Genomic DNA, 17,122 nt, shown 5'->3' with positions numbered 1-17,122 from the left:
ACGATGCTCTTCCAGATCGAAACGGGCAGGGGCGGGGGGCTTCTGCAGCGCGAGCTTTCGCTCCAAGTGCTCCGAGCTGGTGTGCGCTAGACCATGCACTCGGCCACCGAACCCCCCCCCCCCCCCCCCCCCCCCCTTCTTGTGCGTCTAATTTATATACAGTTATAACTATTTGAAGATCGACGATGGACGTCGATTGTCTCGAGGTAATGTAACGTAATAACAATGTAGAAATAATAAACTTGTTGAAGGACTGAACGACTAAAGTTTTCAATTCTTGGATTGTAATATGGCGGTAGCCTATTGTACTTACTGTTGATGAAGAGCAATATGAGGTGACGAGGTAATTATTAATTGATGAGGCTCCATAAGGACGACGACATTAGTGGGTGTCGAACCACAGCGTACAGTGCCAGACTTGTTTCAAGTATCGTGTACCCAAAGACTTTCTTCACCCGCAACAGTATAAGGTAGAATCATTGAGGATGCTGCTTTACAACTGTACGTTGAACCGGAAAGCTGCACTGTGCAGAAGTGCGGCGTATTCGTTAATATGAGGGACGGATTTCTAGCAGCATTCCCTGATTGACTACTTGGAACAAATGGCCTCGTTCACGTAAAGTGTCCCCGTTCCAAAAGATTCCTGAAGCATACTTAAACCGCAAAGGAGTATGAGGCGAAAAATAAGAAAAAGGAGCCTGGTGTGAAAGGTCTATATCACCACTATAGCTTCTACTATCTAATACAAGGGCAGTTAAACAATACACAAAGAGAGTTTTGTGATTTAGTTATATTTACACTGAAGGTCATTGATATCCAACGTATTCAGAGAGATGACACCTCCTGGTCAACCAACATAGAGCCTTTTCTACTCAAGTTTTACATGGAAGGCCCCATTTCCGCTGAAATTGCTCACGTAGACGAGTTGTCCGACCGATTAAACTGCCATTACTCTCTATCTGGGAATCTCTCGATCTTTGTTCGTAGGCTACAGTAATATGAGATCGAGGGGTGTGGCTCTTCGTCCGCCGAATATTGCTACGGCGGGTTTTTTTATGTGTAAGGTGAGACCGTCGCGTGCTGCCGGAACAAAAACCTGGCGATTCTTCACTGAACTGCTTCTTCCGTAAGCTTCAAAAGGGTTTTTTTTTCGTTTCGCACATCATCTGCGCTGCTTGCCCGTTAGTTGCAGGATGGTATGGTGCACTAATGTGATGCCTCATGCCGTTTCTTTTTCTTCAAAAACTTGTTTATTTTATTTCAAGCAAAATTTTGCGCGTTATTAGAGAGAAGTATTTTCGGTAGGGCAAAAGTAGGTAAAAGAGACCGTAGAACGTCAATGGCGTGTTTGGAGGTCGTGGCAGGCATCGTGTAAACTTCCAGCCACTTATAGCACGCATCGCCCATGACTCCGTAGATGGATACGTTTCGCCACCCACCGACTGAATAGTGGATCTTTTTCAGTTACTGTTCATGATGGCGTTGAATTCAAGGAAGACTTCGAGTCTTTCCACAAAGTTAGCCCAGGTGCCAGGACTTTTGTCGAAAGCGGCAAGTGTTCGAAACGTCGACAACGTTGGTAGCCACGTGTTGTGCTTGACACTGGACACTTACCATTCGCTGAGAAGAAACTTGCTTGTTCGTCTGCATGAGTCGTCCGATATCAGGGCCGGCTTGCTAGAAGTAGTGTCTCAGTTGAGACTGCTCAAAGAAAGCGCTGCCAAGGCTCGGGCGCGCGAGCGTCTGAGACTCGGCTTAAGCTCGAGCGCTAGCCTTGACAGCGCTTTCTTTCAGCAGTCTCAACTGAGACTCTGCTTCGAGCAAGCCGGCCCAGGTCATCACCGCAACACCATCTCCCGACAAAACTGGTCTTCATTGTTCGCATGTCCATAGTTAGCAATCACGTCAACTTATAAATTCCCAAACGCTCATAACTTGCTGTGGCTAAACGCCGTTCATTCATAGCGTCTTCATTGCAAATAAACGTCTTCCTATTTCTTCTGATGGTTTTCCTAAGCTGTACTTACAACATTATGTGTGTCGGTACTTCCGAAAATATTGCAACAGCGTTTGTTTTTTGGGAACTATAATCTAACAACCTTTACAACATCTTCCGGACCCCATGAAACACAATATTTCGTGACGTTATTTTAGTCGTCATTAAAATGGTGAGGTAAGTACCGTAAATCGCGAAGCAGTTTACTTGACGTCCGCTTCCACTGGTTGAGTCTACTGAGCGTGCATTCCTGCAGAGGAAATTTTCATTGATAGAATATTGACACGTCAATCAACATTTGATTCCTTCTTGATAAGATTTATTGCGAAAGTCCGTTACAACCGCCGAACCTATGTCCCTATATCAGAGAACAATTTATACCCAGCCTGACATTCTCGCATACATCCGTTTGCTGGGCCACGCTACTTGAGCTAGCTGAGCACAGCTGGCAGCGGCGCGAGCAAGGCCACGAGGGGAACGTGATGGTGCTCGAGCCATCCCACTGTGAACCAATGTTTCGGCCACCCCACGGGTGCGTGTCGCCATCTATTGGTTGAACTAACGCCTTGTTCAAGATGGCTGCCATGGGACCGCAGCCTTAAATGTTCAGCTGGTTCCACCCATAATGTAACAATTCTTCATCACTGTGTGTGGTGCTTTCTCCCGCAAAAAGGAGAGACGTTCATATGCACATGCAACTCAACGTTCAACATAAGAGACATATGACAATGTCCACACAAAAAAGCCCTCTACTCTTTCCACTTCAGCAGAGCGAATGTTGACGAGGAGATTCGCTCCCTTGGCTAAAGTTGCTTTTAAGGCCCCTCATAATGATAATGATCACGACGACAACAACAACGACGATGATGATATGTAGGGTGCCTACATGTCTGTCTGTCTCAGGGTGAGGACATCCATTGTTGACCTGAGTGTGCCAGCGCGTGACACTCTCGCGCACTCGGTGCGTGACTTAGGCGGCAAAATGGCGTCTATACATTAGCCAAGGCTACGCGCTCGAGCTGAGTGACACCGGATCGCGCGCACTTCAAAATGCATAAAAAAAAACGATTGGGCGGAAAAATGGCTGAGATGTCACCACTCAAGCAAAAGCACGCGTGTGTATGAAGGCACTCTAATGATATGACTGGTTAACACGATACTTTTTAGAAAGTATAAATTACTTCTATATTTTTACATTTGCGCCTCGAGTTGTCTTTCACAAAAGGATCAAATTCCGTGGTCCCTTCGAGCAAATTACTATTTATAGGCCAAAGGAACGTGCTTATCTAATGACTGTCACGACTGGCTTTTCAGTAAGCACTCTGGGTTAGAAGCGTTGAACTACCTTTTTGCCAGTATTGTGCTCAGTAGAGCTCGATTCTTCGTGGCTATGATGGCGGATTGTAAGCTGGCCCGCGACAGGCGCTCGCATATAGAGTGTCTTTTTTTAGCTGCATTAAATTTTTAAATAAAGGGGGGAAACGTTATATGAGTGGCGGTTATACGAGCACCATTCGAGCACTTCGAGTAAATTACGTGCCTGCTAATTTGGGTTCCTACAACGCCGAGAGGCCGTAGATTGAATTATAATCATAAACAGACGATCTCAGAAACAATTTTAGTGCTCCTCTACGAATTTCTTAGGTGCTCCGCTTGCAGCGCGAGCTTTCTGCCTTTGATAACACTTGGTAGCCCGCGCAGCCGAAGTCCGGTGGAAGTAGAGTTCCTGTATATAGCTACCTACGGTAGCAGAGTTGCGCATTCAGCCTCGGCGAGTGGCCGTAGCGACGGCTTTCCCGCACGCCCTGGATGCTTTGCTCCTCACGTGACTAAATTTGGCGAATAGCGGCGCCGCGCGCGCCGCCGCGCGTGGAAAACAGGAGAGGAGCAGAAGGAGGGCGAAAGCAGGGGAACATACGCCGGGGCGCGACAAACGTTGGCGGAGCGACCGTTTGCACTTGCATGGCATGGATGCTTTGCTCCTCACGTGATGGATCTGGGCGAATAGCGGCGTGGCGGCGCGGGGAAAACAAATGCGCAACTCTGCTCCCCCTTCGGGGGAGCTTATCGAGGAACTCTAGGTGGAAGTAGAGCCACTCGATATGGCAGCTACGCTGCCATATAGAGTGGCTCTAGGTGGAAGTAGAGTTCCTGTATAGGCTCCCTACGGGTAGCATATACAGGAACTCTAGGTGGAAGGCAACGAGGACGCCCTCTAGGCGGAGCTTCTCCTCAATTTTTAGCTTGTTCTAGGATAGGAGGTCGTTTGCTTCTGACAGCGGCCGAGAGGAATCCCACGATTCGTGACGTGCCCCAATCTCCGTGGTACGATCGGTAAACTGGCAACAGTGCCACATCTTTAATAATGCCTACGCTTCTAGTTTCTTTTTTTTTCTTTTTTTGCTACATGTTTTCTTTCTTTTTTTTTTTTTTAGATGTGATCACCCGTTACAAGGGGTTCACTGCCAAAATCCAATTTAATCCGATCCAATTCAATCCTAGACCGGTGTTTTCTTTTAAATTGGATTCTAAATAAAACGAAGTAAAATGGGTTAAAAAGATATACTGTAAGCAACTAAATTTTCGCGAGGATCTAATTTTTGCGAATTTCGTAAATCACCTACAATTAGCGAAAAATGAGTCCCGCGAACCATTCGGGCAATATGTGAACGCTATGGAAGCTACACTCGATTCGCGACAATTAGAACCCGCGAATAATTTCAAATTTTCAGCTTTGGTCCGATTCGCGAAAATTTGAGCCCGCGAAAATTAAGTCGTTTACTTGAGGGGTCGCGTTTCCATTCACGGGGTACGATAAAATAATCACAATTTAATTTTTATTTTTTATTTCCTAATTTCTCCTAGGTACGGGGATATATCTGTCTGTTCCAGAAGAAAAGCCCCAAATGCCAATGAAGAGTTAGGTTAGGATAATAGGTCCTACGAGGGACACGTGGTTTTATTATTTGCCTTGGAATCTTTTTTCGCTGTACAGACTGGTCAGGAATCGATCAGAGCGCAAGCTCCCAGAACTAGCCTGCATTAAATTTGTTTTCCAAAAAGAAACGTGTCAGTTGCTAGAAAAGATCGAGGAGTGGCGACGTGTGCATACTGCTACTCCAAAACAAAATAAAGTCACAAAAAAAAAGCTAAGAAAAGAACGATAGATAACAACGCCTAGGAAATAACACCCGAAAACCTGACAAATGGGCTCTTTTTTGTCTGTTCACGGTAAAAATAGTGCTATTTAAGCAATGATAATCCATGGAGAAGGGGAACAAGAGGGACAAAGGACAAACACGAATCTCCAAACACAGCTAGGTAACTGGTGCGCGACCGAAAAAATCCGCCTGGTGCGGGTATCGAACCCGGGACCTCTCCATTACCTGTGGAGCGCTCTAGCAATAGAGCTAACCAGGGGTTAGACGTCATTGGAGCTTCTTCTCCATGCAGGGATTATTATCGTCAATCTTGTCAGCTCGCTTCCACCTTTGCATTAATTGTATTATCCCATTTAAACGATGATTGAGCACGCACTACGCCCTTGGTTATGTCCAACCCGTATACCTTTGCCGTTGCGTTATTCGCCCTGTTTCTATTATGCAAATAATGGCCCCTAACTCATGTGTTCTTAGTCGGATTTCACGCTCCATCGACTGCACAGTTCCTCTTCCCCTTTTCCTTCCCTCGGAAGCAGACGAATATGAGCGAAGCAGCTTCCACTGCCCCGCCATGCTTCTAACCCGCAGCTCATTGACTGCCGAAACGTTCCCAAGTGACGTCACACAACTTAAATTTTTTTTCTCGTGATCATAAATTTTATATTTTTGTTACCATGTTTAAAGGAATACGGAACCGACATTTTAAGCTCACAAAACAGGGTTGGACCGAAAGACGGGACGCTGCAGAACCCCAAAACACCGCTCGCACAGTGATATCTTTAACGGGTGGCCGCAATTTCGGAAAAGAAATGCGCGATTGAACACGGCCAACGCGGCCGTCGAGAGATTTGACGTCACGATTTTCATTCCCTCTCATCTTCGCTCCGTCCTGTCGAGCTGGTGAACCGAAGCGAGGAGGAGAGAAGCGAGGCAGTTTCCCCTTATTCTCAACTGTTCCAGGAGGACCGTGACGTCCAAATCCTCGCTTGATCGCGCCCTTCTCCTAAAAAAATACGGCTATCCGTTTGAGATATCGATGTGTGAGTGAGGTCTTGGAACGCTTCTGCGGCCTTATTTTGCGAAACCTAAATTTCAGTTCAGTATCGAGACCAGCAGCTGCTGTAAAATTTACAAAGCAGACCCGATAATGATCGCGGGTAGCTTATAAGGGGCGGTGCAACATTTTTTTTTCTTATTTTTTGTAATAATTATTTAGGATTATTCCTTGACATTCATAACCTATGATCCACGTGTTTCTTCATCCACGCAGTGGAAGTCGCAAAAAACAAAAAAATCTAAACGAGCGCATCATTCCCCTCCTCAACTCGCAGCCAGAACAAGCGACCACGTGATCTGGAGTCGATTATATGCGTGTCTCATAGCCACGCGCTGCAGCGTTGGCAAGGCATAGGTCGACCGAAGACTTCGACAGGAGAACTCCGCCGATTTTTTGGTAGACTTCGATTTGGCTGGAAATTGGCAGACCGCGTCAATAACCCTTTCTCAAATGATAACCAAAATATTTTAAGAAAATAAATATTTTCCGTGAAGTTATTGAATTTTCAAGTTACGCCGGCCGCGAGGGTTCTAGGAGGCGACACTCTACTGGCAACAATGAAAAAATCCCTACTTTCCCCTACCCGCGTACGTCACGAATGTGCAGGCAGACGAGCGGCTCGGGCAGCCGCGGCCCGCGAAGTGGCTTTCGGATGCCAGCGATTGAGATCATTTTTCCGCAGCTTCAAGGTTGAAAATTCCTTTGCAATGGGTAGCAATATGTGCTCCGAGGTAGATTGCAGAAACAGTGCCGGGAAAATGCTTCTTTTTTTACCCTTGTTTTCGTGGGAGAAAAAAAAAAAAAAGCGTTCCCCGGCAGCAATGGAGGCCAGCCGCGTCAAGGTGCTTTTGCGCGAGCTGTGTGCCGAGAAAACTAGTGTTACGTGAAACATTTTCACTTTTGCTCGGAATAATTTATAGCCGCGTGCTGCGAGTTGAGTTTCCTTCAGCAGCTGGAACAGCTTCAAGAGCGGCAAGCGCAAACTCCAGCCGGCTTTGACCATTACGACACCCGTCTATAGAAGGGCGCTAATAATATCGAGAAATATAGTACACGATCTAGCACTAGTCGACATTTTGCACTGTCACATTTGATATTCACAATTGGTTCAGTGATATTTTATTTTTTAATTTGTTTTTTTACAAACACTATATTTGTTTCGGACGTCGAATCTAGCTCGGGCTGCTCTCGGAGTTCCACTCACGCGGCCGATATGTTGAAGACAAGAAGTGAAACGTCTAAACAAAGTTCAAGTCTGAATTTAGACATGACTTTCGATATATTGCTATTCCTGTCTGATATTACAGAGGTTTATGGAGCAGGTGTTGAGCTCCATTAAAATACGATAGAGCCTTGCCTGGTTTGTGAAATGGTTGGCGTGCAATATTCTTTGCAGAAAAAGTGGCGAAAACGTCTTCAATTTATTCTATTCCAGAGAAACTTTTTATATAGGGCTGAAAAGTTTTTTTTTTAACCATGAAAATATTATTGTTGTTGAGATTTACAGATATCAGATTTACAGCGGATAAAAACTGTGCTAAACCAACTTAATTTTAAAAGAAAATCTTACATAGAATTACCCTTTTCCCAAGTGCTCTCGTGGATGGGTGTTTGAACGCGTTGCATTCCACTCAAAAAGTAAAGAGAAAAAATACGGGTACATATTTTTTAGCAACTTTTGTTAACTTATTTTTAATTAAAAAGATTTATGATGTATTTCTGTAAATCACGCACTATTGTATCTTCAAGCAAATATTCTTTTTTTTTTTTTTTTTAGATGAACAGTGTATTTGTGTATTTTATACGCATTCCAAACCAGTCCCATGACTTGTATTCAACACTTCTACAATACCCTCGGGGGAGCAGATATTGATGTTTTTAACTCAAATTTCGTAGCTTTCAAGCCTGTTGTAACTAACCTGTGACCATTTTGTTGTGCATCATTACCAAGGCGTCAAGCTGTTCATGAGCACTGAAAATAAACAAATGAATGAATGAATGAATTCCAGTGCACCTTGATGTTTGGCTTGGTGGTTGTGAAGTTCTTTTAATCGTCATTTCAACACGATCTTCATGACCAGTAACCTGCCATCTGATCTACACGAATGCAGTTCATTCTATTCTATACATTTTATTGTTTATGAGAATCACAGTCTACATGTCTTAGGTCCCAGCCCAGCACGAACATGTTCATCGCTTTGGAAGGCGAGCAATGTACGCGCCACACGCACGAACGCTGAAAATGGCATCGACCAGAAGCGCTTTTCAGAAATGGTCTACAGATCTTTTGCTAAATTACTTAAGCACCAAGGAGCATATTCACGCCACATGAGTAGTTACACGTGCTGACGCCTGCAACAGCAACTTTTCAAAAGGAGATCTAAAACAAACGGCAGGTTTCTTCAGGTCATACGATCGTATGGGGCATCTGTACCCACATTCCGAGCATTTTCCGCGGTGCTTTGGCGTCAAAAAATGTATTGCGTGACTCTTCGACCTTTCTTCGCCAGCCATCTTCTAATAAAAGAACGGGTTTACTGGCGACATTACGAAACTAGCGAGCCGCGGCTTGAGCGTAGCGAGTTGCAAAAACGATATTATGAAAATTCCAATTGCTACCGTTTTTCTTTTATTTTTTTTTTTTTTACTTTCTTATAGTTAGGCACGTAGGCAAAGGCCATACTTTGTGCAAATATAGATAGTTATCAGCTTCAAACACCACGAACGGCCAGGTTCTTTTGCTGTTAGACGCGAGAAAGGCGGGCGCGAGCGTACCCGGGCCGATTGGCGGCCGCGCGCCTCGCTGCACACAAGTGACGTCACGCTTGAGCGGCGGGGAAAACTGGGGACTTATTTGATATTATTATTTGATTAATCAAACTTATTTGATTAATTTCTACTTTTCTCGAAAGTTTTAAGCCATTCTTGACTGTAATCATCTGTTCTGGTTCGGAACGTTCCTGGACGAACCGCATGTATAACAGCAGCGGTAAGGCAATGCTTCCGGTCAGACACCCCTCCGTCGCCGATGCTCGATACCTTTTGTTTTCGACCGTATACCCACAGCTACGCCTCATTAAACATTTATTTGAAGTCTCACGTTCGTCCATCATTTTTCGTCCGTGATAATATAAACGACAGCCCTTTACTTTCACGCGGAGAAGGCACAGGAAACCTAAACAGCACCAAAGCTTATTTTCTGCGCTCATATATCCGGGAACATATATGCACGCTTCTTCAATAAGCTGTCCCAAGCTTGGTTAAACAATGAACGACGTGAGAGCTTGTGCTTCCAACTATCTAAGGTTTGTGGGAATTATTTTAACTCATAGTTAAGAGGAGTTTCTGTGTCCTGTATATTGCCGCGCGCAGGGCTGAGAAAGCAACGCTCGGTCTCGGACCTCCAGAAAGTTCCCGTTTATTCATGTAGCGCACGCACGTAACTTCTGTTATTTATATCCATGTATCTTCTGCTTTTGTTTTCTAGAAAGTGCGTGTTCATTCTCGCCCCGATCACGCGACGCTCGAGCCGCTTTCGCCGAATCTTCGAGATAGCGACGTACTCTAGATAAGAGGCCGCCCGCGACCTTGTCGAGTCAGTCTCGCCTCAGCGTTTGATCGTGCTGCTTCGCCGCCTTCGACGCCCGCGACGCTCTCTTGTTATCTTTCTTTTGTACCCTTTTATTTTTGGCACAAGTTCGCCACATTAAACGTTTATTTATTCCTGTTTATTTCTTGTTTATTAGGCACCACCCGTGACATTTTGGTGGAGGTGCTGGGTACCGCATGTTCGTGCAGCGCAGCCCCCCAACTTCCCGCACTGCAAGTCCGAACCCAAGCTCCCGAGGACCCAGCGAAGACCAGATCGAGACTCGATCAAGTCGCCGAACCCAAGGGCTACACCCGGAATACGGACCTTTACCACCCAGGACCAGGCAGCCGACGATGGCCAACCAGTCGCAGACCCCCGCCGCTCCTGCCGTCGTCTACCTACCCGTCGCTCCTCGGACACCGGCTCCATTCCACGGCGAGCAGTACGAAGACGTCGAAGACTGGATTGACCAGTACGAACGCGTTGCCCGCCACAATTGCTGGACAGACGAGCAGCGCCTACACAATGTCTATTTTTCGCTTGAGGGGACTGCCAAGCACTGGTACGAGAATCGTGAGTCCTCCCTGACGTCGTGGGACATTTTCAAGAACGATCTCAAGGCTACCTTCATTAACCACCACCGCCGAGAGAGAGCCGAGGACCTACTGCGAACCAGAACCCAGGGCCCCAACGAGAGTGTCACCGGCTTCGTAGAGGACGTCCTGCGCCTGAGCGCCCGCGCCGACCCTCGGGCTACAGAGGAGAAGAAGCTACGAATCCTCATGCGGGGCGTGAGAGAAAACTGCCTTCGTCACTCCCGACGGACTATACGAATTCAAAGTGATGCCGTTCGGACTTTGTACAGCACCAGCCACCTTCCAGCGCGTCATGGACACCGTGCTGGCAGGTCTGAAATGGCAGAGCTGCCTCGTCTACCTGGACGATGTCGTGGTATTCTCACGAGATTTCGACGAACACCTCAGACGACTTCGAGCCGTGCTTCAAGCCATCAAGACCGCCGGCCTGTCACTCAAGCCAACAAAGTGTCGGTTCGCCTATGGGGAACTAAAGTTCCTTGGCCACGTCGTGAACAACAAGGGTGTTCTACCTGACCCCGAGAAGACCCGCGCCGTAGCTGCATTTACGCCGCCGTCTGACAAGAAGGCCGTGAGAAGATTTCTCGGACTCTGTGCCTACTACAGGCGCTTTGTTCGAGACTTCGCCAAGCTATCCGCACCGCTGACACACCTCACGAAGGACGCCGTAAAGTTCGAGTGGACAGAAGAACACCAGAGGTCATTCGACGAGCTCAAACGAAGACTCCAGACGCCCCCGATTCTTGGCCATTTCGACCAGTTTGCTGAAACCGAGATCCACACCGACGCCAGTAACACCGGACTGGGTGCGGTACTAGTCCAAGTGCAGGACGGAGCCGAGCGAGTTATCGCATACGCAAGTCGGACGCTGTCTAAAGCGGAGAGGAACTATTCAACGACCGAAAAGGAGTGCCTCGCTGTCGTATGGGCAATAACAAAGTTTCGCCCATATTTGTATGGAAGTTCTTTTCGCGTAGTCACAGACCACCACTCGCTCTGCTGGCTGGCGAAGCTGAAGGACCCCTCCGGACGCCTCGCTCGGTGGAGCCTACGACTGCAGGAGTTCGACATGGCCGTGGTGTACAAGTCCGGCCGGAAGCACAATGACGCCGACTGCCTGTCAAGGGCCCCAGTCGAGGCCGGTCCTGCCTGCACCAAAGAGGACGACGATGAGTGTTTCCTCGGCGCTCTGGATGTAAGCGACATGGCAGCACTCCAACGAGACGACCCTGAGCTGCGAGCACTCATCGAACACCTAGAGGGGCAAGGAAGCGCCGTTCCCCGCGGTTTTGTTCGAACACTGCCAACCTTCTCCATCCGACAAGGCGTACTGTACAAGGAGAACTTCAGCGACAGCAACACGGCGTGGCTGTTGGTGATCCCTTCCAGTCTTCGAGAAGAAATTTTTCAAGCCTGCCACGATGACCCGACGGCGGGACACCTTGGTTACAGCAGGACTCTTGCGAGGATACGCGAAAAGTACTACTGGCCCAAGCTTGCGAAGACAGTACACCACTACACCCGATCTTGCCACGAGTGTCAACGAAGGAAGAAGCCACCGACGAGACCGGCAGGACTTCTTCAGCCTATTGCGCCGCCATCTGCCCCATTCCAGCAAATCGGTATGGATTTACTCGGACCTTTCCCACCGTCGACGCAAGGAAACCGATGGATAATCGTCGCAACCGATTATCTCACGCGGTACGCCGAGACAAAAGCCCTTCCATCAGGAACGGCTGTTGAAGTCGCCAAGTTTTTCATCGAGTCCATTGTCCTCCGGCACGGCGCTCCCGAAGTCCTGATCTCAGACCGTGGATCATCATTCATGGGCCAGCTGACGCAAGAAGTCCTTCGTCTCAGCCACACCAGCCATCGTCGCACCACGGCGTACCACCCGCGGACCAACGGGCTGACGGAGAGACTCAACAAAACCATCGCCGACATGATCTCCATGTACGTCGACGTGGAGCACAAGACATGGGACGAGGTGTTGCCGTACGTCACATTTGCCTACAACACGGCCGTACAAGAGACCACCGGAGTGACACCCTTTCAACTGGTGCATGGGCGCAAAGTAACGACCATGCTGGACGCGATGCTGCCCCATGAGCCAGCTGACAGTGAGAGCGACGACGCCCAGGTGGTTGCTCAACGGGCCGAAGAAGTCCGCCAGCTCGCCCGACTCAGGATTCAAGACCATTAACGCGCCGACGCGGGCCGCTACAACCTTCGTCGCAGGGACGTTCACTTCCAGCCCGGAGACAGGGTGTGGGTTTGGACGCCCATCCGTCGCCGCGGCCTCAGTGAGAAACTGCTGAAACGGTACTTTGGACCATACAAGGTACTTCGTCGCCTCGGCGAGCTGAACTACGAGGTGATGCCCGACGGAACACGAACATCGTCATGCCGCCCACCACGACCTGAGGTCGTCCACGTCGTACGCCTGAAGCCGTACTACGCTCGATAGGACTGTGGACCTTATGTGCATGCTCCAAAAGACTCTTGAGTTTATCGTTCTTTTTTATTTTGCTTTGTTTTACACTGCATCGGGGCGATGCACTTTTAAAGGGGGGAGTAATGCCGCGCGCAGGGCTGAGAAAGCAACGCTCGGTCTCGGACCTCCATAAAGTTCCCGTTTATTCATGTAGCGCACGCACGTAACTTCTATTATTTATATCCATGTATCTTCTGCTTTTGTTTTCTAGAAAGTGCGTGTTCATTCTCGCCCCGATCACGCGACGCTCGAGCCGCTTTCGCCGAATCTTCGAGATAGCGACGTACTCTAGATAAGAGGCCGCCCGCGACCTTGTCGAGTCAGTCTCGCCTCAGCGTTTGATCGTGCTGCTTCGCCGCCTTCGACGCCCGCGACGCTCTCTTGTTATCTTTCTTTTGTACCCTTTTATTTTTGGCACAAGTTCGCCACATTAAACGTTTATTTATTCCTGTTTATTTCTTGTTTATTAGTCACCACCCGTGACAATATTGTCATTAGGGAGTTTCAGTAGATCGCTCTATGACTCCGATAACGATCTGTGCCGACGCCTTTGCGAATGCATTGTATCGTTATCGGGTACGTAGTAGAGAGGATCACGTGACGTCTTCTGCGCTTCGTTGGGAGCATGTAGGTGCAGGGCCGGATTAAGGTACGGGCTAAGGGGGCTGCAGCCCTCGGCCCCAGGCTGCCAGGGGGCCCCATGCTGGCCCCTGAAAATTTAAAAATGTTAGTCTTTTTTTATTATTTAACAAAGTTTAGGCAGAAAGGAGAAGAAACACTCCGAAGGGCATCTGGCGCAATGGCCTTCTCGTTCTCTTTTCCTCAACAAGGAAACAAGGATGCCATAAAGTTCCCGTCTCTAGATCAGCTGGCGTTTGTGAGATCGGTGTGCAACAGCGTTCCAGACAACAAAATTTAACACCTTGTGCCCCTCGTTAGATTTTTTTTTTTTTTTAATTGGAGCTTGATGGAAGGACGGTTATGGAGCTTTCTTTTGTACTGGGGCCCCCTTAGCGTGTTTTACGGACAATTGTGGTCAGGAAGTTAAGCAAGCGTTAAGCAAGCAACGCAGATGGTTCACACATGTTGTTTTAAACCTTTTTGCGAATCTCCATATGGGATTCATTTCAGAACGATAAGTTTGGAACAAGCGAAAAGGCGCCCGTAAATCTTCGTTCCAAGGAGCCGGCTCTTAAGACGCCCCTCAACAGTTTTCGATGGGTATTGACTGCAAGGAAGTGCTCTAGAGTCGATATCTGGTCTGCCAGTGCAACTGAACACTCTTCCTTCCAGCGACTGATAAGAATACTGCAATGGTTTCACCAACCTCTGAGGTATAACCTATTATTTTTTAACGTTGAGTCACAGAGCAAAATGGCCCCGAGGTCTAAATTACTGCATTTAAAAAGAACAAGATTAGTACCATATCTGATGCGAAACATTTTTCCCATTCAAAAAGACAGCGTGTAGATACAAAAAGAAAACATCTCGATTCTCATGATAAATCCTTTAAATGCAGATCTGCCCGACCGACAGCGGTCGATGTCTTAGAATCGCACGCAGTTTCTCCGAAGTCTGTGTTTGTTTGCGAAACGACGGTTCAGTTATTAAAAGAGCGTTTACGAAGTAATTTGATCCCGATAAAGACTGCTTCAAACACCGAAATTTCTTTCTTGCCTATGTCACTTCCTTCACTGTTCACATCAGTAATTAATTAACAGAGGGCTAGTTAGAAGTTAAAACACTTCCAATAATTTGGAACAATTACAAGAATAAGGGCTCTAGATTTTCGTGGCAGTTGTCGATTTGCGAGGCATGCCATTTAGTTTAGGGGAAGTGAAATTAGAATGGGAATTTTGCAGGTACCTTTTCGGTTGCTGCATAACAATTCATGTGTGATTAATGATGTCACTCGACATGTTAGCAAGAGGGTCACCTGTGCTACAAGTCGACATCGCGACCAATTTGTGTAAACTGGCCCGGGCATGTACTCCATGAATCTAGCTGTAATTCTAGTCAAACAAATTCATGGACAGAGTCAACATTTTAAACGGAAGCAATTTAGTGTTTTTTTTTTTTGTTAAGTTGCTGGATGTGAACGACAAATCCTAATATTTTCCTTAATGTTTAATTGATTTCAGTTTTGTATCGCAAAATTACTAAATTGTAAATTGCTAGAGAGCAAGGAAAACTTGAATTCCATTGAATCTACGGATCTAAACAAGCCTCGACAATAATCATACGACGAAACATATCTGGATTTAACAAGTTAAAGAATATACATATTCCCGTCATCATCGTTACCTCCATCACCGCCATCATCACCCCCACCATTATCATAGGTGGAGGCCTCATAACAGCCTAAGCCCAGGGCCCCCAAATGCCTTAATCCGGCACTGTGTAGGTGTTGATCTGTATCGTTCACAATTCACGTTTAATTCGCTAATTTGAACGACAGTTTAGGGTTGCTTTTGACCTAATATTTTTGTTGTACTTCTCGTCAAAATTAAATTCAAGCAGCGCGACAGCATTGGCGTCGCGGCCAACGGAACAGGACCCAGTGGACCAGTTTTGTGTTATCGTATACTGACCACGACCAAGTCGGTCGTCTTCGTGTCTTTGAAGGCTTGTCACGTGACCAAACAGGTAGATTCTGGGACGGCGTGGCTCCCGGGTTTTAGTTTTTTTTTTTTTTCTTTTTCCAGCCAAACAGACTGTCGCAAACAAAGAGCAATCGCGAGGACAACTGGGGTCCCTATCGTTTCGTCGAAACTCGTTTCGTGGAATTGCGTTTCGTGGACAACTTTTCATGGACACACGTTTTATGCACACGTTTCGCCGACACTAACTTTTCACCGACACTCGTGCGCGGATTGCACGCTGTAAGGACATTTTGCCCACGCGTTTATCACTGGGGTGCGTGTAAACCCACCACCACGCCTGCGCTCGCGCCACTTCGCGGCGACGGTTTGCGGCGACTCATTACAAACATGTTAACCCACCTGACCGACCCGTACACGCCGCTTCGCGGCGAGAGTCTCATGCAGCTTGTTGCAGAAGAAAGCTAATCTGAGCCGTCGAACTTGGCATTTCGATCGCCGGTTTTTTCGCAGTTTTCTCGCGCGGCTTTGAGGCTGCCGTGGCCCGTGAAAGCTAATCGAGTGTCGAAATATCACGCACGCGCGGCATCACCATGGAGTTATCTGTGGCAGTAACTTTTAGGGCGTGCACGTTCGGCAATGGAAGTGTTGGTCCGGTTCGTTGTAGCTCAATCCGTGTTGACGTTTATGTCCCTGTCCCATCGGAAGAAGAGATGCGCACGAAAAATTAAATTTACGTACCCCATGATGCGAGGGTTACCCACACCGTGTTTATCTGAACTGTTACGTCAAAGGAAGCAGTAAATAAAATCGACGAGTGTGTCTGTGCGACGAGTGCGTACCACGCATGGGCGTACCAACCCGGGGGGGGGGGGGGGGGGGGGTATATTGATCGACAACCGATCAGTTGAACATCCCACGCGTTACCAAGGGCAGCAGCTAGCCTCAGCCACTCTAGTAAAATGTTGGCTTTTCAACTGTTTTGTGTGGAGCTTTCAAATCAATTATGCCTGCACAAAATATCAATTCTCACTATAAATGGAGTGCGAACATGGCAAAGTAGAAGTCAGCTGCTGTCTTCCAAAAGGCGCACCCACATGTAAACACATCTCGGACCCTATGCGTACGAGTTCTTTAAAAACATTTCAATTGAGTTCACATTAAATTTTCGAATTAATGTAAGAGTCAATTAAAGGGCAGACAGGTACAGATATCTACAATCAATGCTCGACTAATTATCCGCTATGAAACGCAAGAAAAAACCACCCCTTTGTGCACTTCAATCCACCTAGAAAAAAATTCTACTCACTCTGAGTTCGGCAATCACGATCTATATAAGCAGCGAAAGTCCATCTGAATAATTGCATACCTCGATCACGCCTCATTAACAGCGACCGAAACATCGCGACTGCAAAAGGGCCAAGCCGACCGCACAGACAAGATCGTAGATTAGCTTGGATAAGACCCCGCAACAAATCGGGCTTGACTTGCGACTGGCTTATAAATGAATTATTTTTCAGATTTTTCTAACCGTTAGTCTTCTTTTACGCAAAAAAGAAATTCTGGAAAAACTGACGTAAACTCAGGAGGCCTAACATTTATGCGACCTTCAACCTGCCTAAACCG

This window comes from Ixodes scapularis, unplaced genomic scaffold (genome assembly GCF_016920785.2).
Source record: "Ixodes scapularis isolate PalLabHiFi unplaced genomic scaffold, ASM1692078v2 PGA_scaffold11__112_contigs__length_91849675, whole genome shotgun sequence".
Taxonomy (NCBI): Eukaryota; Metazoa; Arthropoda; class Arachnida; order Ixodida; family Ixodidae; genus Ixodes; species Ixodes scapularis.
Note: the sequence above shows the minus strand (reverse complement) of the source record.